Here is a 27,698-nt window from a genome sequence, read left to right on the forward strand (position 1 = left end):
CTATCACAAGGGGTCAATTCGTTTTTGGCCTATCACAAATGAAAAGCTTCTAAGATTTGTAATCATTTTCTTGTGGGAGGTCATATATGCTCATTTCTATAATTGAGATAGTCCACTTGACTTAGTACTACTCGTGTATGACTTGATTTAATTGATCATTGAAGTTTCACTCTAGACTAAGGACTATTCCACATTTGATACACACATAGCACATAAGTCTATTGTTCAATGAATATCTATTTCATTTGTGTGATTGTACATGTTCAAATGTGATGTGTGTATGCTCAACCATATGTGGATCAAACCAAAAAGATTTTTGTTTTTTTTTTTGGAAGTGATTTGTATCACGCATGTTTTTTAAAGTTTTTCAAATTGTTTTTGTGTGAAAAACATTTTTTCTCGGTGTTTTCGTAACCTATTTCATGTGTAAGCTCAGCAGGGAGTTAAATGGTCCAATTCTTAAGTTTTTCAACTTTGGATAGAAAGTTTCGCGACTATCTCACGACTGTTTTGTGAGTAAAGCTTACCAGCGAAATACCAGCGAGATACCAGCAAAATTTTTGTAGGAACCTAACTAGCGAAAATTTTCAGATCAGCTTTTAAAGGGCATTTCGTAGGTCATTTGTTTTAAACGTCTCCCATCCTCTACCAAACCCCTGTTTAATGTTTCTACATCAAAACCCAACTAAATTCAAGTGTTTTTCATTCTATTAACATCTCTAAGGTAATCTTTAACTCTTTTCATTGATTTTGATCCTTAGATTATGTTTTTGGGGGGTTTTATGTTCATAGTTGGGATTTTCTCAAATGGGGGTTGGAAAACTTATTTTTTGTCAATCTTTTTTATTGGGATTTTTTTAAAATGACAATTTGCTTTGGATGTTGGCCCCTTGTGGCAAAAGTAACATGTATTTAGGCAAGATTTTCATATGTTCGTGCATTGTTTATCATGTTTTGATCATTGGTTGTGTGTTTTATACACTTTGCCTCATGAGTGCTTGCTCTTGCATTGGTCATGCATCTCACATGCACACTAGATGCACCTTTGCTGCACACACTTGATCACTTGACATGTTTTTACATTCACTTGTGCTAGTTAAGTCTTTTTAGACCTTTTAGCACACATAACATGTTCTTGTGTCTATGTCATGCCTTCGTTCATATCATGTTTCATCATGCTTTGTAGCACACATAACACGTTCCCGCGAAAGGGGCATGTGAGAAGCACATGACTAGAAGCTGAAGAGTCGTGCCAGACTGTCGTTTTCGCGAGTGTCTCATGGGTAAGGCCTTCCCGCGAGATAGTTGCGAAACATTCTGCCTGGAGGATTTTTATGTGACTTTCTTACCCTTCTCCCATATTATATATACCCTCATTACCCACAAATGTAGAGGAGGCCATTTAGAGAGAAAAACCCTAGATAGGTTTTCTATAACACACACACCCATCTTTTAGAGAGAGAGCTATCCATCCTTAGTGAGAAATCATTTTAGCCTCTTCTCCTTTCCTCTCCCATTGTCATACCTTGAGAGGAGATTTGTAACCAAACAAAATCCACACCTATCTAGAGTGTAGAAAGTGTTTTAGAGCTTGGAAAGCTTTAGGGAATTGCCAAAAGAAGCCGGTGAGGCTTGGCAGATGCAATCGGGCGTATTGCGGGATCCGGAAAGCTAGACAAGACACGGTTCCAAGAAGCCTTGTTGGAGTAGGAGCTTGGAAGGCTTATGTGCGGGTAGATTAGGCTTGGAGGGTCTCTTGCTGACTCATGTATCCCAACTAATTGTCTAGTGGATCAATTTTCGCTTGGAGGGCGATGAAGAGGTTTTACAATGAATACTTCGGTTTCCTCTTCATTAACACATCAGCATGTTATCTTGTGTTTGCATTCCCTTACTCTTGTGCTTTACTTTTATATTTGTTGTTCATGTTTATGCACTAAAGTAGTATCGGTTGATTGAGCTTCATTTACTCTTGCTTCCGCACTTAGATAAGTTAAAGTAAAAGCAATCTAGCCATAATTTTTAATTAGAGGTCTAAACAGCTCTTGTGTTTTTTAACACATTTTCGAGCTTTCAGGGAACAATGGCAAAACTCACTCACACATAAATCTAGAAACTATGATGAACTTAGAACTATATACCTGTAACTTGAAATACTTGTAAAAAACACATTAGACCCTTAAGGTAAATCAAGTGATAAAAGGACAAGTATAATGTAACAAGTAAATATCGATCAAGTAAACATGATGTGAAAACTGTGAGCAACTTGATTAGACACAAAACAGTCATATGGAAATGACTACAATGATCATATGAAAAAGAAAATGATCATCCAAACATGCAACCAATAAAGCGCAATAGCATAAGGATGTATGCATGTCCAACACAAAAACACAATGCGATGAGAGCAGCAAAGCATAGATACTAAACATAACTCAAAGCACCATAAACAACGAGAAACCAAGCATAAAGTAAAACAAATAAAACAAGGTTTTCTCATAAAAAATGTCTTATTCCCCTTAGTATATGCCTCTCCCCTATGGCTTTCCACCCCTACAAATGTGCACGAGATAGAATTCCTCCCCCTGAGAATGTGCACATAAGTCTTATAGAAATGAAGAAACACTCTAGTATACTTTCTAGTATACTCTCCCCCTTTTTGTCACGAATAGACAAATGATTCAAGAGGAAGGAGGGAAAGAAAATGAAACTACATCTACATCTCCATTTTAACATATATATATATATATATATATTTTGGTACCAGTCCTTCATTGAGGAATTTTATCAATCATCTCATAAACAAACCCTCCCCCCTAAAAAATTCATGACTGTGGATGCAAGCCCCCGTGACAAGCTTTTGGGTTTCCCCAAAAACCATGGGAAGTACGCCTTGGCCTATGGTGGATCATGGAGGAGGGTGTAATAAAGTCTCCATCTAGATTAGGTCTAGGAACCATAAATATAGCGCCTTTGTGGGTGGACTAATCTTTACCAAAGCACATGTCCGGAATTTAAGTATGGGGATGGGAGGGTGTTAGGCACCCAATCCCACCCAACCCGTGGGTCGACCTCCACTCATTGTGTTCCAAATCTTAATCTCATTGAAGAGCCTTTTGACATGTTATTCTAACTAACACACACTCTAACATGCATCTAAAGCATTCAATCACGACATATCATCCATAAGCCTAGCATTCATCTATCAAAGCACAAGTGTATATCAACAAAGGCAACACACACAAGACAGATTAATCAAGCACATCAAAGCATCCAAGCGTTATTGACACTCAAATTGCAAGTTTTCATGAGAGGAGACTTATGTTTCCTAAAAACCTGAAAAGAAAAGATATGTCTAAAATAAAGCAAACACAAAACAAATTGGAAGTAGAAAATAAAAGACAAATTGTAGATTTTTATTTACGGATGGTTCATTGGTTCTAGGGCATTTACGCTTTGAAGTTCTATCTCCAAAACCAAAAAAAAAAAAGAAAAAGAAAAAAAAAAGAGATTAAAAAAAACAAAGCATATCAAATTAACCTTTTAAAATTGGGGAAAAAATAGTGGGAGAAAGAAAAGGTGCCCTATCGAGGTGAAGACCACAGACAATCTGTTGGGTTAAAATAAATTAACCCCTTACAATTAATTAATTAATTAATTACCCAAGTTAATTAATTATATCAAATTTCGTGCAATAGCGTGGTAGCACAAAAAAATCACCAAATTATCTAAATGTAGCAAAAAATAAATTTGACAAAAGTAATTTGTTTATGAATGGGGAAAACCACCAAGGCAAAATCCCACCGGGTGATTTTAAGGTTACCACTCCCAAGAATACATTATTATCAATCATAAGTGGTTACAAGTATAAGGAATCTTACCAAACCCTTTGGCCTATCCTGAAATATCAACCTATAGTTGAACCCTTACCCCAATACCCAATTGGACTTGTATTGTAGCGGCAATCTTTCCCTTGATGCACGAATCCTAGTACATGACTAACTCCAACAACTTGAAGAGGTTGTTGGCTACAAAGTTCTTCAGTTAAATAACAATGAAGATCAGGAAGCTCCTTGGTCGCAAAACCTTTGGCGTAAAGATGCAGTAGCTTCTTCAAAAAGAATAATGAACTAGGGCACTTTTTGCATGTACGACGGCCTTTTAAAATAAGCCTTATATATGTCTAGGGTTGTGAGAAAAGAAACCCTATACAAATATTTCAGGTTAGGCCGAAAATTAGATCTGGAAGTTTTGATTTCGTAAGTCTTGACAGAAACAGCTTGTGTCGAGTTTCTATCGAGTTTTGACTATAAACCTCGATAGGAGTTTTTCTGTCAAGATTGCTGTCGAGATTTAATGAACGGCTTTTCTTCACTTTTTTCTTGGTTAGATCTTCATATTTTTAACACTTGACTTGAACAACATGTTTCTTGAAGTCCTAGACCCATCCTAGATCTACCTAATTACAAGTGGAGTGCATTTTGACAAAGGATTAGCCAATTACATAAAATACGTCTCTAACACAGTCCTCTCATCTTCCTTGTTCTTCTACTTCTCCTTCTACCCCTCTAAAACGAAGTGGCATCAATTTCAAAGTTGTGAGGGAAATAAATTACAAAGAGAGAAGAGCATAGAGATTTTTATTTTTTATTTTTTTTCCTTTTAGGTTTTTCAGAGAAGGAATATAAAGGGAGAAAAATTTTGTAACTACCTAGAAGTTAGAATGCTTTGCCAGTAGTTTAATCAATTGATTTTTAAGGCACATATATCTTTTATAGTTGTCCATGTGGTTTAATATGAAATGTGTAAGAATAAAAAATAATTTTAAAATTAAAGTAGATGAATATGTAAAGGCAAAATTTAGTGTAATGTTAAAACCACCCATGATGAATGTGTAAAGTCAATAATCTTTATATATATATATATATATATATATCTCATAAAAGTAGAAATAAAAAATAAATAAGAAAATAAATAATTGCTGGTGATTAACATGATGATGAGGTGGTGCGAATGGAATACAGCAACAACAGATGCTACTCTTCTACTTTTAGATAGATATATATATATATATACACACACACATATATGTGTGTGGAAAAAAAAGGGGAAATAAACATATCTTAATGATAATTTGATCGGAAAAATAAAAAAAAAATAGATCTCATATTCTATCACCACAAAAAAAGGTTTGGTGAAAGTTGTTACATGAGTAGAAACATGTGTTAGGTCATTAGATTGTAGGCGAGCAAAACATGAGATAAAGTTGGTATTAAGTGTGTTTTACTTTTTAGAGAGTTTTTGAAATCCAGGACTTATGCCTAGAACAACACAAGAAGAAAAATGTTTTTGAAATCTCAATACATAGTTCAAGAAGAAAGAAGTTTTTTAAATCTCAATATACATATCTATTGATCAGGATAAGTACAATGCATGTCTTGATACCTATTGTTTGATCAAGAATCATGGATAAAAAGAAATCCAATTTGGATCTATCAATTCATCCAATCTCTAAAATTTTATGCCCTACTTGATGAATCACTCGTTTATATAGAGTTTGCAAGAAACAAGTCTGTGGCTTTTGAGTTGCATGTGGTAAAATTGTTTGTGGTATTGGGGGGAGCTATAGAATTAAGGATGATTCTACTATAGAACTTTGATTCTATTTAGTGGATCTGTTTCCTTGGATTTTGGTGGTATACCTCTAAAGAGTTTTTTCCATGTTGAACTTTTCTTTCCATAACCATTTTGCTTATTTTATTTACATTTTGCTTATATTTGTTTACCAAAATTGGTTTGTACTTATCAAAGCTAAGATAAATCTAATTAGATCTCAAATAGTAGTCTAATTTTATGTCGTGTTCCATTCAATTTTCTTAATTTTGGTGCAACTATTTACTACACTACAAAAATCAAGTCTAATTTAATTTTCTTAATTTTCTATGCTAAATGAGTTATCAAATGAGAAAACCATAGAATCAAAATTTAAAAACCATAAAAAAAATACCATCGTTGATTAATTATTATTATTATACAAATTAAATAGTGGTTAGACAAATTAAAGTTGAGAATTTCATGGATAACAATTTCAATGATTTTTTACATCTAATTCAAACAAAGTTGTAATTATTTTACTAATAGCTATTTTATATTTTCAAATATACAAACATTATATATATATATATATATTTATATATATATTATATATAAATTTGGTAAAATTTTAATACTCATTTAATTATGCTTATTTGTAAATGTATCTTATTCATATGCATGAGGTTACGAGCCAGTTAACCATAAATTGAACATCCCAAAATATTTGGTTAACTAATTTGTTGGTTTAAAATTGGTTAATTTCTAAAAATCAGGATCTAAATCTCCAACAACGTGTCTAGGAGAGATCGGTTCCGCAAACAACAATTAAGCAGAGTTCCCAAGCATTGTTAGGCTCATAAGGAATCAAATTTACACCACAAGACTCAAAACTGTAAGTTTTGTGGCGTTGGATAATGACCAAGTAAAACAAAGATCATCTTTGCTCTCCTAAAGGTTGGGAGGTTCATACAATACCTCAATGAGCTACCATCCTACAAGGGAGAGGCGCCAAGTATAAATACCTCATTTACTCTGCCATTTAGTTCTTACAATCAAACAAACAAACAAGATCCTTCGTTGAGTCACAAAATGGAAAACTCCAAGTACTTGTTTCTTCAAATTACATGCTTCATCCTCTTGTTATCCTTGTCTTCTTCATATGCTCACAACAAGAGCCATGAAAGCACGCCACCTCCTGCTAGTTCCCAAGCAAAAGTTGATTTCAAAGGTTGCTTCAATAAGGTTTATGCTTTTGGCGATTCAGACACAGACACTGGAAATGCTCACAACTTGGGTGATCTCAAATCCTTCATTAGCACTTTATTCTCTCATGCTTGGTCCCCATATTGCTCATCAGAGAATTCAAAGTTATCTGGTTATCGACTATCTAATGGCCGCTTAGTCATTGATTTCTTATGTGAAGCTCTCAACATATCCCACTTGTCAGCCTATAAAGGCTCTTCCGCAAACTTCTCAGGTGGTGCAAACTTTGCAGTAGCCGGATCAACGGCTCTTTCAAGCAATCTCTTCAGTCATTTCAATTTCAGTAATCCCCTTATGTGGAAACCAAATCCAAAGAGTATTTTAACTCAAATTGATTGGTTCCATAACTTTGTTGGGGAGAGAGAATGCCAGGGAAAAGATGAGGCTGCATGCAAATCAGAGCTTGGGAATGCTCTCTTTTGGATAGGTCAAATTGGTGGCAATGACTATGCTCGTCTTTTTGCCTCTTCCATTGGCCTTGCTATTGCCAATAAGCAATTCACAGAGCACGCTGTTAATCACATCTGCACACTTGCATTGGTAAGCATTGATAAACTACCATTTATATCAAAAGCTCAAATTGATTAAAAAAAATGATGAATTTAATCATTTAACTGTTATTCCAACAAGCATAATATTACAAAAAAAGAAAGAACGTAGCATATAGCCTTAGCTTGTTAGAAGGAAAAAAAAAAAAGAGTATCTTAATGAGTTCTTCCAATCTAAACATTTGATCAGGACTCTTTTCACAAAATGGTGCATTGCATATATGAGAAAGGATGAATGTTATGGTGAAGTTAATGTTGGAATAGTCATATTAAGCTTGCTTTCTTTTGATAGGGGCTATTGGACAAGGGTGCAAAGTTCCTTGTGGTTCAAGGGCTACCACCAATAGGGTGCCTTCCATTGCAGTTAGCAACATCTCCCTCAAATGATCGTGATCAAAATGGGTGTTCAGCGAGTGCCAACTCGGTAATAAAGGGTCACAACAATCTTCTCCAGAAGAGGTTGGATGAAATTCGAACCCAATACAAAGATTCTATGATCCTATATATTGATTTCTACAAAGCATTCACAACAATATTGGAAAAGCACGCACAATACCAGTTTGACGAACCCTTCAAGGCATGTTGTGGAGCTGGGGGAGGACCATTCAACTATCAACCAAACCTCCTTTGTGGAGCTTTTGGTACCTCTAATTGCAAGAACTCCAGCACCCATATTAACTTTGATGGGGTCCACTTGACTGAAAATATGCATTTACACCTCTCTGATCTCTTCTTCAACCAAGGCTTTTGTACACCATCATTTGCAGATCTGATTAAGAAGAAGAAAGGCCAATATTAAAATGTCTGACATTGGCCTACCAGTTCTGTTTTTAGTAATAAATATCTGATGGCTGATGCCTAATGTTGCAAGGTAGATTAGTAGTAGGCTCCCAATGGTGGCATTCGGAGAGCTGGATAGTATTTCTTGTTTCAAGATAGTTTACTGTCTTTTTACCGTATTATTGTTATTATTTAAATGTTACACAAGCACCTAGGGTCTTGAACCAGGACTTCACTTTTTACTGTACACTCAGGGCCGGATCATCAGCTTTCATGGCCTGAGGTGATGATTTTAAATAGGGCATTTTTCATATTTAAATATTAGTAAAAAATTTATCCATACATACTTTTTTAGATTGAATTTCTTTTTCAACTTTTTTTTTTTAATTTTTCATATGTGGACATTTATAATGAGCAGGTACTTATAAATAAATAAAACATGATTCATAATATAAAATTATAATTTAATTAAAAAAAAATCTTAAGCATGGAATAATAAAACCAAGTTTACCAATAGCAAACTTGCACAATTAAAAATTAATTTATTACATTATTCAATAAATTAATATCACTAACAAAAAATGGATTGATGTGATATACATCAAATTAGCAATATGTGTGATAACTTATAAGTTATAAAGCAAAAGACCTGTACATCACGTGGCTCACGCTCTCAGTTGTTATGTGATAAGTTTATGAAGAGAATAGAAATAATAATAAAAGACTAGAAATAAAAGGGTGAGTGGATGACAGTGTTATACTCTATCTCTTCTTTGTCTCTTTCCACTTCCATGATAAAACAAAATTTCAATAGCTTAAAGAGAAAAAAGAAATGGAGCGAGAGCTTAAAGCTAAACTTGAAGGGAGAAAAGATTTGAAGCACAGCAAATTTCAAGCCACTGCAGAGAATTTTAATGGAGAGAATGATAGTTTCTAGCAATGAGTATAAAACTCTAAGGTTTGAGTTTGATTTGTTTGGGCCTTTTTTTATTTTAGTCTTTAGTTTTGCTTTGTTTAGTTATTGAGAGAGAAAGGGAGATTTTTCTGTTTGTGCAGTATGAGAGACTTAAGTGATACACTCTTAAACTCCCACATAGAGATCGAAGTGTCAAGAGTACTGATCACCAAGAGTTTTTTACCCCCTGTTTTTTCATTGATATATATGAGTGATAATCAATTCTACTCCTATGAAAGGCTTTTATTTTTTTTTTTCTTTAATAAGAAGTATAATTTTGATGCATTGATTTATTTTTTGGCCTTAATTAATATTCTTATAGAGAAGAAAATATACTTATTGGTTCAAATTTGGGGACTTGTTCCACATGGGGCCTTTAGGCAATTGCATCTGTTACTAATTGGGTAGAGTCGGCCCTGGACAGGAGATTGTAATTTGTAATTTCTTTTGTACTAACTAAGATTGCTTACCAATATGTTATTAAAAAAATATAAAAATAAAAGAGGCATCTAGAGAATGTTACAATTGAAGGGAGGAGATGACAAACTGAAGGTAGGGAACTCAGAGCAAGACAACATAAAGAATCTCTTGCAAAGCTTTTACAAACATCTTTGGGCTGAAGCGATAGCTAGAGAAGACATATCTACGCTCCAAAATCTACACCAATCATAGATAGTTTCAACTTTGGTAGATTTTATAATCTAATGGGATAACATGCCCCCCCCCCCCCCCCAAAAAAAAAAAAAAGAACAGCTTGTTCTACATATTCAAATTTCAAAAAAAAAATAACAATGTAAAAGAAGGGTTCAATATCAATGGTCGGAGAGTAAATTTGTTAGGGTCATATATATATATATATATATATATATATATATTGTGTATTGGCATATCCTACGACAAAACGCACATTACTTGTAATTGGGTAGATCTAAGTGGGTTCAAGATTATCATGACAAGTGGTTTCATTGAAGACATAAAGATTGCTCAAGAACTACTCAAGAAAAACTAAATTTGTTGGTCCTGATACCTCTTCAATATCTGTCGATCTATCGAGATTTAATGAAACTCGATACCTAGCTCGATAAATCTCGATCTTTTGAGCTAACAGATTTCAAGACATAGGCAATAATGTTTTATTCTAAGGGGCTATTTGTTTATGGTTTTGTATAATCCCAATAAGATTTGGAGAGCCCAAGGTTTGTGTAAACCTAACAGGAATAGGAGAAATCATTAAAAGGCCCATTAAGATCCTATATAAATAGGGAGGCAAGGAGAAAGAAAACCCTAATCCTAGAAAGCTCCATAAGGTTTTCTTATTAAAACCCTAGACTCCTCCTATAGAAGAAAGAGATCTTGCTACATTTCTTGTGCACCTTTGGGTTTTGTAACCAAGCAAAATCTCTAGCTCCAACCATTGGAGATCTTAGTGGTGTTTCTATGTGAAGCTGTTGCATCTACAACAATCAAAGAGTTGGTGTGGAGTTGGTCATGTACTTGGATTCGAGCAAAGAAGTTAGTCATGTACTAGGATTTATGCAAACAGGGAAGAAGACTCTACATGATTAAGTCCAATTAGGTATTGGAGTAAAAGTTCAACTGTAGGTAGGTATTTTGGGATAGTCCAAGGTAGTGGTAAAATTCCTTATACTTGTAACCACTTGATTCTTGATTAGTGATTCTTGGAAGTGGTGACCTGAAAATCACCTAATGGGCTTTTTTCCTTGCGAGAGGGTTTCCCCATTTGTCAACAAATCACCGTGTCAATGTAATTTTCATTGCACTTAGTTCATTTTGTGATTTGTATGTGTCTCCATGATTTGTATGTAAGTTGACCTAATTAATCAACATTGATAGTTGTCTTAATTAACCAGGCTTAATCTATAACCCAACAAAATTTAACCTCCTTGGTGATCTAACATACAAAATTTTCAAATAAATGGAAACTATAGCTACATCTCCTTTTTATTTTATATATATATTCCAGTACCACTCCTTCATTGAGGAAATTTTTCAGTCATGTCATATACAAACCCTCCCCCTAAAAAAATTCATGACTATGGGCGCAAGCCCGCGTGATAGGGCTTTTAGGTTTCCCTAAAAATCGTGGGAAGTATGCTTTAGCCTTGGGTTGACCATGACAGAGGTGTAAATAGAGTTACCACCTAGATTAGGTCTAAGAATCATAAATATAGTGCTCTATTGGAAGGACTAATCTTTACCAGAACACGTGTCCGTAGTTTAGGCATGGGGATGAGAAGATCTTAAGCACCCAACCCCACCCAACTTTTGGGTCGGCCTTCACTCATTGTGTTCCAAATCTTAATCTCATTAAAGGGTCTTTTAACATGTTATTCTGACTCTCACACACTTAAACATGCATCTAAAGCATTCAATCATGGCATATCATCCCTAAAAGCTCCAAATTGTGTGAAACACAAGAGCTTGTTTAGACCCCCAATTAAAAATTACGGCTCGGTTGATTTTTCTCTAACTTATCTATGTGTGGAACAAAAGTAAATGAAGCACAATAAACCGATAACTATTCTAGTGTATAAACATGAAAAACAAACAATAAAAGTAAAGCACAAGAGTAAGGGAAGAGAGATGCAACCAAAAGATAACACCGAGACATGTTATCGAAGAGGAAACTGAAGAACTCAGCGAAAAACTTCTCTACCTCCCTCCAAGCAGTAAATCGATCCACTAGAAAAATAAAGTTGGAGTACACGAATAACAAAAGACCCTCCAAGCCTAGTCTACCTAATGTACTTGAGCCCTCCATGCTCCTGCTACCATCTGACTTAACAAAGCCTTGTCTTCTCTAACTCTCTGGATCCCGCAATACGCCCGATTGCATCCGCCAAGCCTCACAAGTTTCTTCTGGCAAATCCCCAAAGCTTCCCAAGCTCCAAAACACTCTCTACACTCTAAAAATTTAGGGGCTATGTTTGGGTACAAATCTCCTCTCAAGGTATGATAATGGGAGAGGGAAGGAGAAGAGGCTAGAATGATTTCTCACTAAGAATGAGTAGCTCTCTCTCTAAAAGATGGGTGTGTGTGTTGTAGAAAACCAATCTAGGGTTTTTCTCTCTAAATGACCTCTTTACATATTTTGTGGATAATGAGAGTATATATAGTATGAGTGAAGGGTAAGAAAGTCACACTTAAAAATCCTCCAGGCAGAAAGTTTTGCGAGTACTTCACGGGAAGGCCTTACCCACAAGAGACTCGCAAAAACGACAGCCTAGCACAACTTTTCAGCTTCCAACATGTGCTTCTCACGTGCTCTTTTTGCGGGATACTCTTCTCACGAGTTAATCGCGAAATTGAACTGATTCTTCATTTCATGCTTAATTCTTCACCAACTTAATACTAAACCACATACAATAAAATCCTACAAAATATAAGGAAAAAAATTAAAGCAAATACAACACTTTTTGTCATGGAAAAAGCCAACATAAAACATAGTTGTAAATCAAAACTTTACAATCTCCCTCTTAGGCTATTCCGTGACAAAATACCCTATAACAAACTCTAGACTTAAATGTGAGTTTGGGAATGTAAAGTTGTGATTTACAACTATGTTTTTTTATTGGCTTTATTCCATGACAAAAGGTGTTGTAATTGCTTTAATTTATTTCCTTGTATTTTGCAGGATTTTATTGTGTTGGGTTTAGTATTAAGTTGGTAAAGACTCAAGCTTAATTGAAGATCAGTGCATTTCGCGACTAGCTCGCGTGAAGTTCGCGAAAAGGGTTCCTACGAAAAGGGCATGTGAGGAGCATATGACTGGAAGCTGAAGAGTCATGCCAGACTGTTGTTTTCGCGAGTGTCTCGTGGGTAAGGCCTTCCCGCGAGCTAGTCGCGAAACATTTTACTTTGAGGATTTTTATGTGTGACTTTCTTACCTTTCACCCATACTATATATACCCTTATTACCCACAAATGTAGAGGAAGCCATTCAGAGAGAAAAACCCTAGATAGGTTTTCTACAACACACACACCCATCTTTTAGAGAAAGCTACCCATCCTTAGTGAGAAATCATTGTAGCCTCTTCTCCTTCCCTCTTCCATTGTCATACCTTGAGAGAATATTTGTACCCAAACACAACCCACATCTATTCAGAGTGTAGAGAGTGTTTTGGAGATTGGGAAGCTTTAGGGAATTGCCAAAAGAAGCCGATGAGGCTTGGCGGATGCGATTGGGCATATTGCGGGATCCAGAAAGCTAGACAAGACACGGTTCCAAGAAGCCTTGTTGGAGTAGGAGCTTGGAGGGCTTAGGTGCATAGGGTATATTAGGCTTGGAGGGTCTCTTGCTAATCCATGTATCCCAACTGATTGTCTAGTGGATCGATTATCGCTTGGAGGGCGACGAAGAGGTTTTACACCAAGTACTTTGGTTTCCTCTTTGATAACACATCGGCGTGTTATCTTGTGTTTGAATTCTCTCTTCCCTTACTCTTGTGCTTTACTTTTATGTTTGTTGTTCATGTTTATGCACTAGAGTAGTATCAGTTGATTGTGCTTCATTTACTCTTGTTTCCGTACTTAGATGAGTTAAAGTAAAAGCAATCTAGCCGTAATTTTTAATTGGGGGTCTAAACAGCTCTTGTGTTTTTTAACACATTTTCGAGCTTTTAATTGGTATCAGAGCGGGTACACTTGATTTGGTTTCATTACCTAAGTGTGATCCTTGACCCCTTGTGTGTATTGCCATGGATAGTGTTTTGCACGCTTCTATGGATGTTGTTGATTGTAACATGCCATGTGTTAGTGAAAATGCCTCTATGGGTGTTAATCCTCATAATTGTGATGACATGTTACATGAATCTATGGGTGTTGTTGTTGATATTCCAAATGTCAAACTCTTAAAGAAAAAGACTAAGAAGTTTCATGAGAATTTCAGCAAGTTTATTTGTGAAAAGAATGATTTGATTGCTAAGCTCAATGAATCCAACAAATTGGTTGAAAAATATAAAAAACATGCTGAACATTCTCTTGAAAGACTAAAAGAGTTTGAATGTTTGAATATGGACTTGGATGCTAAACTTGTTTTGTTTAACAAACTAGTTGATGATCTTAAATGTGAAAATAAATCTCTTAAGATGCATGCCAAGTATTTGATTGCTGAACCTGTTGCTAAAAAGGAAGATAATATATGTTGCAATCATGTTGTGGTACCCGATTTTGTGCTTATTGTGTGTTCTACCTCAAAGGACAAATCGGTGTACATTCTTCCACATAAAAGAAATCAAAAGGTGGAGAGAAAGGCTCTTAAGCCTAAGCCTCTATTTAGGTCTCAACTTAGGGATTTGAATGGATCTAATTTTGTTCCCACTTGTCACCATTGTGGTGTGATCAGTCACATAAGACCTCAATGCTCCATGTTGAAGAGAGAACAAAACCATATTGCTAGATCCCTCCCTAAAAAACCTAGTAGACCTAAACACATTGTTTGTCACCATTGTGGTGCCTTTAGTCATCTTAGATGTTTATTTCATTCATGATTGCACGAATTTAAATTATGAGTGAAACCCTCTTCTTAGAAAAAAAAATATTTTTCATTCTTTTAAAACATATAAAAAACAGATCTACTTTTTCTATTGTCAAAAACCCTTTTTATTTCATTATAAAACAGATCTAATTTTTCTGTTATCAAAAACCACTGTTTTTAGCTCCTAAAAATAGATCTGATGTTTTTTAAAAATCAAAAGACTTTATTTTATGTAAAAAAAAATAGATTTGAATTTTTATCATCAAAAACCACTTTTTTTTTCTACATCCCACAAAACAGATCTGATATTTTGACAAACCAAAATCAATTTTCTTAATCATTAAAATAGATATGAATTTTCTTAAACAAAAGAAGAGATTTCATTCATAAATAAATTTGTGTGATTTAATTTTTCATTCACATGTTCAACATATCATGCATGACATGCATAGCATAATACATTGGTCATAAGAGTCTAGAAGACCAGACTTTGTCTGGGCAGAATAGGTGCCCAACACCTTCCTATTCTGTAACCTAGCCTCTAGATTTAGGTCTTTGGATAAGTAGATCTAGCCTTGTCTTTGTTTGTTTTAGGTAGAATGTAACTAGGACAACAAGCCATGTAAATATTTGGTAGATTGTAACTAGAGCCCAAAGCTATGTAACTTTTCAATTTTCCAGGTATGTAATTTTTATTCAATCAATGAAGAGAACAATTTAGTCATGTATTTATTTTTTCTAATTTTTTTTTTTGTATAAAAAAAATTAAGTGGTGACTCCATTCCACTTACCTAAAAAGAGAGGTGCCCTAAAAGGTACCTGAATCTCTTTTTTTGAGGGACACGTCTCTCATAGTGGCGACTCCGCTGGGGATGTCGAGGGCTAAGGTTCGTGCTAGACTTAGGTGACCAAATATATACTTTTGTTTTGCATGGCCTTGCATGATATAGTTGTTTGTTTATTTATTTATGCTTGATGGGATGTTGTATTTTGGTGTATGATATTTTTTTGTTTGTTTTGGTTGTTAAAATCTTTCCCTAACTGTCATAGTGTATGCCATCCAAACAACAATGTATGCACCCCTTTCAACAATTTGTGGTAGTAGTAACCATGGATCACCGATCTTCCTTAGATTCGAGTACCCAGTGGCAAACTCACCAACTTATAGCCCAAAGTCACTGGATTATTTCCTATTGATTGTAAAGGACAAAGCATGCCATTCGGACCAATGCAATGTTCATTACATTACAAGTTAGGAGGTGTAACGTCCTAGCTATGGGAAACAATGAAACAACAAACCCACCCTACAATGTAATGACTTAAAACCTACCCTTAGGTCGGTCTCGGTTAAAATTGCATTGCATGTTGTGTGTGTTTGTTTTGCTTATTTGTTTGATGCAGATGGTGACCTAGCTTTAATTGACCCAAAAGAGCCTATTCTAGAGAGAGAGAGAGAGAGAGAGAGAGAGAGAGAGAGAGAGAGAGAGAGGGGAGAATTTGGCCAAGATATGAAGGAAGGTTGCATAGAGAACCTAAGGCTAACACTCAAGATAGTAGCTCTAGTTCCAAGCCCATCACCCCCATAACAGCACTGAAGCCCAAGAGTATAGAGGACACTCCGCTCTGCAACATCACAATCCCATGTCTGACTTACGAGATATTTCAAACCCCAATCAAATTACCAAGCACCAACATATGGGGGGAGATACTTCAAACCCCAATCAAGCAACCCAATACCTACAAACGGGGGGAGACACTTCTAACCCTAATCAAGTAACCCAATACCTGCAAATGAGGGGAGACACTTCAAACCCCAGTCAAGTAACCCAACATCCACAAATGGGTGGAGACACTTCAAACCCCAAGATACTAATCCTAATGACCCATCAAAAATTTCCCACGTTACAAGGGAGGAGACATTTCAAACCCCTACATTTGGAGATAGACAACCCAAAGCCAAAGTCCACCGAGATTTCAACCTTTTGGATCATAAGTTCAAGCCCAAGGAAGTTTTAACCCTAATGAGCCAAGAAAGAATTAAAGATGTCCTCAACTCCATCCTGGAAGGTCAAGAGAGGATAAATGAAGAGCTAGCCCAAATCTCCTGGATAGCCAACTCTGCATTACAAGTCAACTTAGCCAATTAATCTATCCTCTCTACCTTGTGCAAGGATAATTCACTAGAACCCGAAGAGATTCCACACTTCCAATTTCAAAAGAAAAGAGCCAGGGATTTCGACAAGTTGTCTTTCCAGCTATCCTTTCCAATCAACAACATGTCAATGGACTCAATCCCCAAGGAGGTAGTGCCTGGCCACATCAGTAATGGTGCAGTTAAACCATCAACTAGCAATTGTAGGTATTGAAGAAATTCTTCAGAACTACACATGACTTTTAGTGAAGCCTTGGTGAAACTACAAGCTAAGGGATTACTGAAGCCATTGGATCCAAAGCCAATACCACATCCCATGCCTAGAAGATACAATCCTAATGCTCATTTCAGACATCATCAAAGAACCTGGCCATCAGACAGACAAATGTATCAATCTGTGACATGCCATTCAAAATCTGATCGACCAACAAGTCATTACTCCGCCATCATCAACAAGTCATCTTGACTTTGTTTGAATTTCATTTTGGTTCTTTGGTTTTATTGTTTACTTAGGATTTGCTTTCTAGTTGGTTATTTGCCTAATAAAGTTCATATAGTGTTTGATGCATTTGATTCATCATGTTATTCATATGTAAATCAAAAAAAAAAAAAAAAATGTTTTTTTATTTTTTTTTTAAATTGTTTTGCATTAGGGGCATTGGGCCTTCTTAGTAACCTTTTTCTAAAAACCCTTTTTTGTTCTTTCAAAGAGTCCAAGATTTTCCCAAAACCTCCCTTTCAAAGACTCCAAATTTTTTCAAAAGCCTTCTTTTCAAGAGAATACAAGAGGATCCATTTGACAAAACTTCTTCCAAATCATGATGATTAATTGTTCTACCAATCAATTTGTTCCAAAGAGGGATTTCACTTCATTCAATCCCTGTAAGGACTTTTGCTAAACATTCAAAATATGATAAGAAAAGGTCCTAAAAGGAAATCAAAGAAATTCATCAATTCATTCTTAATTCTCAAGCCACATACACTCAATCCCAATCTCTCAAGATTCTGCCATATCATTGGAGCATTTGAACCCTTATTCCAAGAATAATTTATAAAAAGAGATTAAGTTGCTGTGCTTACAATAAAGAATCACTAGGGATAGGAGGCCACCTTCGATAACCCACGTTATTCCTTGACACCTTTTACAATAATTATCTATTGCTAGCCAACTTGAGCCTTTAAACAGTTCACCTGTTTTTCAATGAACCCACTAAAAACTTAAACCTTGAGTGGGGAAATTAAGTATGCATGCTTAAATCTCAAGATGAGGAAGTGTTGACCTTATGGATCTAGCACCACTTGGTAAGGTCCTCAATGGAGACAATATGACAAGCTCAAAAAAGGAAGATTCATCAAGTTTAGAAAGGAGAGTTCATCAAAGCTAGGTAGAAAGGAAATCCATCAAGAAGAGATAAGATTTTGAGAAAGCATTAAACTGTGAGAAAAAGAGATGGCCATCAAGCTAGAAAATACTTCAACAAAAAAGAAAAAGAAAAAAAAGAGAGAGAAGTGAATGTAAGAATTTTCATCAAGTTGTAAGAAAATACTAATTCATCAAAAGACACAAGAGACAAGAGATTCCATGAAAGATAATTCAAGTTGAGAAGAATGAGCAAAAATGAAGATTCATCAAGAGAAGAAATTTAATCAAATTGAGGAAGATGAGGAAAATAAAAAATAAGACACATTTCATCAAAAAAAGTGTGTTCAGTCAAGTCAAGAAAAATGAAAGTGCATTAAAAAGGATAAGAGGGTATCATGGACAATCATCTAGGAAAGATGGAAGTTTGTCAAATTGAAAAAATGTAGTTGAGGGAAAGCCAATAAAATTTCAAAAAAAAAAAAAAAAAGCTTACTAGGTTGAAAACCTGAAAGGGCGGCCTAGGCAAAAATTAGAGCAAAAAAAAAAAAAAAAAAAAAGAGAAAGCCTACTAGGCTGAAAACCCGAAAGGACGGTCTAGGAAAAATTAGGGCAAAAACAAATCTTTCACAAGATAGGATGCTAAGAAGACCAAAAAGAGGAAGTCATCGAGCTGAAAAGATCAAGACCAAATGAAAGGAATCAATGAAGACCAATGAGAAGATGATAAATATGACAAGGATTTTAGCACAAGAGTCAATAATGGAAGTTGTGGAAAATCTTCCAATGCTTGAATTTAAAATATTGAATACTTGGGGAAACATCATGAGGGTTTTTGAGCCTTTTATATCCTTCCTTTCAATAACTTGAACTTGGCCTACATTACAACCTTTAAATAAAGCCCTTCTTGAAGTCCTGCTGATTGAAAGCATGCATTCTCTGATAATATTTCTCATGGATTAAGAAGAAAAATTGCTCAAGATTATCAAGCCCCATTGGCTGATATCTTTAAAAGACAAATTTCACAAATTCTCAAGTGACAGAATTTTTTTTTTTCTAAGCTCCAAACACTCTCTTTGTTTGCTCCCAATAGAAAATAACTCTCAAGAGAACAAATTTCCAAATCTTCAAACTTGGGATTTTTCCCTTTCTTGCTTATTCCCAACATGTGTGATCCTCAAGCATTTCATTTCTTTGATTGTCTTTGAAGACTTAATCTAAAAAATTTCATAATGGAGAAGCAAATTTGATTACATGTTTTTAATGATTTCAAATCCTTTTTAACCAATGAGGTCGAGTTAACAATTGAGCATTATGATTGGTCAAAAAGGTTGTTAAAAGGATCACCTTTTGTTCATTTGAAAAAGATAAAAATTTCAAAAAAATCTCATTCTAAGTAAATTGCTTTCAAAGAAAAAAAGAGACTCATTTTAGAAAATTCATTTCAAAAAAAAGATTTTCAAAACGTTTCTTTGAACTACGTCTGGACCTAATCCTCTATGAAAGAGGTACGTAGGTATCCTTTTCAAAGGCCTGGTCAAAATTACCCAAAAAGAAACTTCATTTCAAAAAAGATTTTTTCAAAACTTCATTTTTCAAAACTTTTCTTTCAAACTACGTTTAGACCTGATCCTTTATGGTATGTAGGTAGCTTTTCCAAAAGCCCAGTCACAATCATCCAAAAAACATGTTTTTCAAAGGCTCAAAATCAAAACATTTTTTTTTTTTTTTGTGTGAATTTAGGCTAGGGGCATCTGTTTTGCATTAAACATATCATCAATTTTCTATGCAAGCATGTTTAAACTAGGGGCATTGGCCTAAAACATTTTTATAATAACTGAGTACTAACAAGTTCAGGAGAAGAATCTTTTGTAGGAGATGGACAAGGATCTTTCATCTACTCAACAATCACCATCAATCTTCAGTTTGAATGTGCCAATAGGCACTTGAATTGAGCCCATTGGCCCATCATCCCAACAATCATTGTTTTGTCTAGTTTTGTGATTTTGATCTTGTTTTACTCAAATATTTCTGTATTGAGGTTCCTACACAATAAGATTTTTCAAAATTCACATTGATTTTTGAACTAAGGGCATTCGGCCAAGCCTCATCCATTTTGAAAAAAAAATCATCATCATCATCTTTTCATAAAAAAATCAAAATTTCCAAAAAAACATGCATTCATTTCTAAACTAGGGGCATTCAGCCATGCCTCATCCATTTTAAAAAAAAAAAAAATCATCTTTTCCTCAAAAGTCAAGGTTTTCAAAATCATTCTTCAATTTATAGTCTAGGGGCATTCAGTTATTCCTCATTTAAGTAAGATCACCCATGTCAAAACTTGTCAGGTAAATTCAAACCTTCACACCACAAAGCTTCATCAGGAAATTAAAAGAGGAAAGATCTCCTGAACTTCAATTTTCAAAGGACAAATCTCCTAACAAAATTTCAAAGGATAAATCTCCTAACAAATTTTTCAAAAGGATAAACTCCTAAATAAATTTCTAAAAAGACAAATCTCCTAACAAGTTCTCAAAAGGATAAATCGCCTAAACAAATTTTTCAAAGGATAAATCTCCTAAACAAATTTTCAAAAGGATAAATCTTCTAAAAACATTTTCAAAAGGAAAAATCTCCTGAATCAATCTTAAAAGGACAAATCTCCATGAACAAATCTTCAAAGGAAAAATCTCCATGAACAAATCTTCAAAAGGAAAAATCTCCTGAACAAATCTTCAAAGGACAAATCTCCTAAAAAATTTTCAAAAGGAAAAATCTCCTGAATCAATCTTAAAAGGAAAAATCTCCATGAACAAATCTTCAATGGACAAATCTCCATGAACACATCTTCAAAAGGAAAAATCTCCTCAACAAAACTTCAAAAGGACAAATCTCCATGAACAAATCTACAAAGGAAAAATCTCAAGAACAAATCTTAAATGGACAAATCTCCATGAACACATCTTCAAAAGGAAAAATCTCCTAAACAAAACTTCAAAAGGAAAAATCTCCTAAACAAATCTTCAAAGGACAAATCTCCATGAACACATCTTCAAAGGATATATCTCCTGAATAGATCTTCAAAGGAAAAATCTCTTGAACAAATCTTCAAAGGAAAAATCTCCTGAACAAATCTTCAATGGACAAATCTCCATGAACACATCTTAAAAAGGAAAAATCTCCTAAACAAATCTTCAAAAGACAAATCTCCTGAACAAATCTTCAATGAACACATCTTCAATGGAAAAATCTCCTGAACAAATCTTCAAGAACAACTCCAAATCCCAAATTGTCAATTCAAAGTTTTCATTCCCAAGATTAAAAAATTCCACATTCTCAATGCCCAATTTTTAAATCTAAACCTTCAATTTTCAAAATTTCAAGTTGCAAAAAATCCAAACTTCTAATTTCATGATCAAAATTTCAAGCCTTAATTTTCAAAATTCTAAGGCTCAAAATTTCAAATTTTAAGTTCCAGATTTCAAGTAAAAATTTCTAAGATCAAAAGTCTTAGAATTTGAAATAAAAATTTCAAAATGTCCAAAGTATCAAAAATCAAATGTTTCTCAAAAGAAAAATCTTTTGTCAATTAAACTTTTCTTGATAAATTTCAAATCAAGAAAGGGTGAATGAAGATCACAAATCTCAGAGAGCAAAGGGACAACAAAACATTCATCAAGTAAAGGCTAATTCCAAATTTTGATTTTTGCAAGCAAAAACTTGGTTTCAAAGACGAGAAGCCCTTGATTATCTCAGTAAAGAACAAGCCAGTTGATCGCAGATGCTCCCTTCAATCAAGATCAAGCTAGTTGATCACAAACACCCCTTTTGTCAAGACCAGGCCTATTGCTCGCAGACGTTCCTTTAGTCAAGACCATGCCTGTTGGTCGCAGATGTTGCTTTTAGTCAAGATCATGCCTGTTGATCGTTGACACTCCCTTTTGTCAAGATCATGCCTGTTGATCGCCAACGTTCCTTTTAGTCAAGACCATGCCTGTTGGTCGTAGACGCTCCTTTAGTCAAGATCATGCTAGTTGATCGTAGACTCCCTCATTATCAAGATCAGAATGAAAAAAGAAAGTCTCTCAGTCATATCAATTGTCAAGATTCATTTCAGAGTTCAACAACTACCAGCTAGGTCAAGTATTTTTCATTGTTTTATCAAAAGATAAGGCACTAGTTCTACGTTCCAAAGTTTTAGGTTCGAGGGCTAGGTAATCTTTGAAAATTCAACCTCAATTAAATCATGGTCGCTAAAATCAGTGTCTTTGTTTTACATTGACATTCGCTTTCCAAGCTCTGTCAATGAGGGGCATTCTGTAGACACTCGATTTTGCAACCATGATTTAATCAAGGAAGATGACTAGAGTGACCATCCATGTACAAAAAAAAAAAATCATTCTTGCATCACTTGCATCATTTTGTTCTTGCGTCACATACATCAATTTTTTCTTGTATTACATGCATTAATTCATTCATTGCATATCATGAAAATGATCTTGAGGTTCTAACGGTCGCGACGCTATGCCTGGTTTCCAAATCGGACCGTCGGATTGAAAGATATCTCATGATTAAGTTTGCACGGTCAGCATGCATTGTATGGGGTGAAACCGATCACGTGTGATTAATTGAAATTAATTTTAATTGATTAATGATTAAAATTAATTAAATGAATTCATGTGATTGGTGCAATATGTTTCTTAAAGTAAGATTTGTTTCTAGGATTAAAACAAATAAGCTGATAATATTTAAAAACTGTGGATAATTAGGCTTTTGGGATAATTGTATTCAAAATAATTATTTTAAAAGTCATAATTATCACTTTGGAATAAGGTTTATCATGAAAATAACTCTGAAATTCGTCCAAATACAGTCTTATAGTTGGAAAACACTTCAAAGGCTAATCAAGTAACAGATTTCAGATACGTTCCAAGGCACTTTTGGCGTAGTAGAACTCAAAATTAGGACTAGGCTATTTCTGGAAAAGTTGTAGAGAATCGAATTTCACTCCCACTATCAAAATTTCAGCTATCAGAATTTTGAGCAAAGAGATATGATCAAAATACGAAACTAGTTCTGATCTGAAAAATCAGCTTACTCTTATCCAAATCTCTCTTCTTTTTTTTTAGGATTTTCCCTCGTAAGTTTTCACTGATTCCAACCTCTATAAATAGAGGATGCATCTCATAATTCAGCACACCTTTGACCCCCCAGGGAGAGCACACCTTTGACCCCCAGGGAGAGCACACTTTTCACCCTCTTGAGAGAAACACCTTTGCTGAGATTAATTGATCCTCTCTGAGATTTGCTAGAAGAATTAGGGTTTTTAGGTTTCAAAGATAGCTAAACAAGCTTCTTTGAACCCTAAAACATCCTCTCAAGTAGAAGAGTGCCAGTGCAAGAGGTTGCTTTCTATCTCTTTTATTCTTATGTTCTTTCATCATGATGATGCATGCTTTATTGTTTTAAATATCCATGTTCTGATTTGTTAATTTAGATTATCAAAACATGTTCTTGATTTCTTTATTGTTGATATAATATGTTTCTTAATTGTAAAGATCTGCATGTAGTCAACTATTTTTCTTCAAACAAAACAGATCTGCATCTTTCTTAGATGCAGATTTGAATTTTTCTTTTAAAAAAAAAAAAACAGATCTGCATCTTTTTTAGATGCGAATCTGAATTTTTCTTCAAATAAAACAGATTCGCATCTTTCTTAGATGCAGATCTGAATTTTTCTTAAGCTAAAAACAGATCTACATCTTTCTTAGATGTGGATTTGAGTTTTTCTTCAAACAAAAACGGATCTGCATCTTTATGAGATGCAGATTTGAATTTTTCTCAAATCAAAACTGATTTGTATCTTTCTTAAGATACAAATCTGATTTTTTAATACATGCTGATTTTTGAAATAAAGAAAAAGATAAAACCTTGTTGTGTTTGCTTTTGTTTATTTAATTCATGATTGAACGAATTTAAATTATGAGTGAAACTCTCTTCTTAGAAAAAAATCTTTTTCATTCTTTTAAAACATATAAAAAATAGATCTAGTTTTTCTATTGTCGAAAACCCTTTTTATTTCACTATAAAATAGATATGATTTTTTAGTCATAAAAAACCACTGTTTTTAGCTCCTAAAAACAGATCTGATGTTTTTTAAAAATCAAAAGACTTTATTGATAGGCCAAAAACGAATTGACCCCTTGTGATGAATTAATTGATTAATTAGCCAAGTTTATTAATTAATCAAATTAACATGCAAAGCGTGGTAGCACAAACAAATCACCAATTAAACTAAGTATGCAGTAGAAAATAAATTGACACAATGATTTGTTTATGAATGGAGAAAATTAACACAGCAAAAGCCCCACCGACTGATTTTAAGGTCACCACTCCTGAAATTCCACTATTATCACAACAAGTGGTTACAAGTAAAGGAATTCCAGTACCTTATACCAACCTACAATTGAACCCTTACCCCAATACCCAATTAGACTTGTTCTGTAGTGACAATTTCTCCTTTTGATGCACGGCTCCCAGTACGTGACTAACCAATTACGCGAATCCCAATATGCGACTTCAATCACCAACTAGGGAAGGTTGTTGGCTGCAAAGTGCTTCAGTTCATCCACGATGTAGATCAAGAAGATGCTTGGTCACAAAACCCTTCGGTGCACAAACACAGCAACTTTTTCACAAGAATGATGAACTAGGGCAAATTCTGTCTTCATTCACAATTTACTTGAACAAACTTTGCTCAACACTTGTGCAACTTATAAACTCTTTGACGGCCCTTAGAATAATCTTTTTATATGTCTAGGGTTGTGAGAAAAGAAGGGCTAAACACATAATCACGGATTGGAGTCAAAACAGAACTGAAAATCTATTTTTCATAAACCTCGACAGATACCCTATCTGTCGAGTTGCTGTCAAGCCATAGGGCTGAACAGCTCTTTAAGCTCAATAGATGGCTAGCTGTCAGGCTAGCTGCTGAGCTTTAATGACAGGCACTTTTCAGCTTGAATCTTGGACAGACTTGCATTGCTTCAACACTTGATCTTGAAACAAAGTTTCTTTAAGTATTAAACACATCATAAATCTACTCAATTACATGTAAAGTGCGTTTTGTCAAAGGATTAGCCAATTACATAAAATAGTGACATATGTTTCTAACAAGTGAATCACATATGTCCTAACATTTATTTTATGTAATAAAAACATATCTGAATTTTTATCATCAAAACCTACTTTTTTTTTCTACCACAAAACAGATCTGGTATTTTGACAAATCAAAATCAATTTTCTTAATCACCAAAATAGATCTGAATTTTCTTAAACAAAAGAAGAGATTTCATTCATAAATAAATTTGTGTGATTTAATTTTTCATTCACATGTTCAACATATCATGCATGACATGCATAGCATAATTCATTGGTTACAAGAGTCTAGAAAACTAGACTTTGTCTGGGCAGAATGGATGCCTAACACCTTCCCATTCCGTAACCTAGCCTCCAGATTTAGGTCTTTGGCTAAATAGATCTAGCCTTGTCTTTGTTTGTTTTGGGTAGAATGTAACTAGGACAACAAGCCATGTAAATATTTGGTAGATTGTAATTAGGACCCAAAACTATGTAACTTTTCAATTTTCCAGATATGTAATTTTTATTCAATCAATGAAGAGAATAATTCAGTCATGTATTTAGCTTTTCTTATTTTTTTTGTATAAAGAAAATTAAGTGGTGACTCCATACCACTTACCCAAAAAGAGAAGTGCCCTAAAAGGTACCCGAATCTCTTTTTTTGAGGGACACGTCTCTCACACCAAGATCAAGCAAAGCTTTCTCTATTTTTGAATTACCAATCACACATGAAATAGTGGGACAACCTGGATCTTTAAACTTTGGAGGTCTATTGTTTTGAATGATTGCACTAACTTGTTCAGTCAAAAATGCCTTCTTATGTACATTAAGCTTACGCTTAATAGTGCACAAATCTTTCAAAAATTTAGTATATGATGGAATTTGCTTTATGGCATCCGAAAGAGAAATGTTCACTTTAACTTGCTTAAGCACTTCAAGGATTTGAAAATTTTGATTCACCTTTTGAGGTGGAATAAACCTTTGTGGAAAAGATGCAGGGATAGGACACCTTTCAATTTCGTTAGATTTAGGCTCAAGGGCCTCATCACTACTCTTTATTTTGGAAGATTCATCATGTGTATTGCTTTTAGGCATATCTTTTTCAATGATTTTTCAACTACGAAGAGGAGTTACAGATTTAGCTTGACTCACTTTATTTTCAGAGGAGCTACAATCATCTACACAAAATTGACCTTGGGGGTTTGGTTGTGGTTGAGATGGAAACTTACCCTTTTCTATTATGCTCATGGATGTGGTCAATTTAGTGAGAGTGCTCCTAATGTCATTTATGGCTTGTGAGTTCTGATTATTAGTGGTGGATTGAATCTACATGAATTGTTGCAAAGTGTCCTCAAGACTCATCTTTGGAGGGGGATTATAGGGTGCAAAATTTAAAGAAACATGTGTAGGAGATGCAACCACATTATCATTCCTCCAACTAAAATTTGGGTGATTCTTCCACCCTGAGTTGTATGTCTCTGAATAAAGGGAAGGTTATGATTTTTTCACCATGTTCATAGCATTTGCTTGATCATGCAACACCTCTTTAAAAGCTGGAATTGTAGGACATTCATTGGTAGGGTGTTCAATGGTCTCACAAATCCTACAAACCCTATCAATTTTAGGCACAATATTGACTCCATTGACTTTCCTTAATTCCATGACTTCAAGCTTCCTAGTTATACTAGCCACCCTAGCACTAAGGTCATCATCTTCCCTAAGTTGGTACTTACCACCCCCAGAGGGGTTGGTGGATGCTTTAGACCTATCTTAGGTAATAGTGGTATCCCAAGATTGGGCATTTTCAACTAAGAGATTAAAATAATCAAAAGTCTCAATAGGATCTTTATTCAAAAACTCTCCATTGCAAATCATTTCTACAAATTGGCCCATCTTTGGAGTTAAACTTCCATAGATAAAACTAATTATACGCCAAGTTTCATAGCCATGATGTGGACAAGCATTAAGCAAATCTTTAAATATTTCCCAACATTAATAAAATGTCTCATTATCTTTTTGTGAAAAATTCATTATTTGTCTTTTAAGTGCATTAGTCCTATGAATTGAAAAAATTTCTGTAAAAACTCAGTTTGCATCTCTTGCCAAGTACCAATTGACCTAGGTCTCAAAGAATTAAGCCAAGTTTTTGCCCTATCTGTAAGAGAAAAAGGAAACAACTTCAACCTAATGGTCTCTTCATTACATGATTGGTCATAGAAGGTAGAAAATACCTCCTCAAATTCCTTAAAGTGTAGGTAGGGATTTTCAGAATCTAAGCCACAAAATTTAAGAAGTAATGAAATCATACTGGGCTTAAAATTAAAATTATTTGCATTAGTTGGAAAAATGTTGCATGATGGTGCACTACTCCTAGTAGGTTGCAAATAATCCTTGAGAGTTCTAATGGG

The 27,698-nt window shown here is 34.6% G+C and overlaps 1 non-coding gene and 1 pseudogene across 1 annotated transcript; one reads left to right on the forward strand and one right to left on the reverse strand.

The window, feature by feature from the left end:
* LOC126719601 (uncharacterized) overlaps positions 1-27,183 on the reverse strand; it is a 38,180-nt pseudogene extending 10,997 nt beyond the window's left edge.
* Positions 27,184-27,232: 49 nt separating this feature from the next.
* On the forward strand, positions 27,233-27,339 carry LOC126720085 (small nucleolar RNA R71). The gene has a single exon (XR_007653250.1). It is a non-coding gene; the product is annotated as a small nucleolar RNA R71 (small nucleolar RNA).
* Positions 27,340-27,698: the final 359 nt, after the last annotated feature.

Source organism: Quercus robur, chromosome 3 (genome assembly GCF_932294415.1).
Source record: "Quercus robur chromosome 3, dhQueRobu3.1, whole genome shotgun sequence".
NCBI lineage: Eukaryota > Viridiplantae > Streptophyta > Magnoliopsida > Fagales > Fagaceae > Quercus > Quercus robur.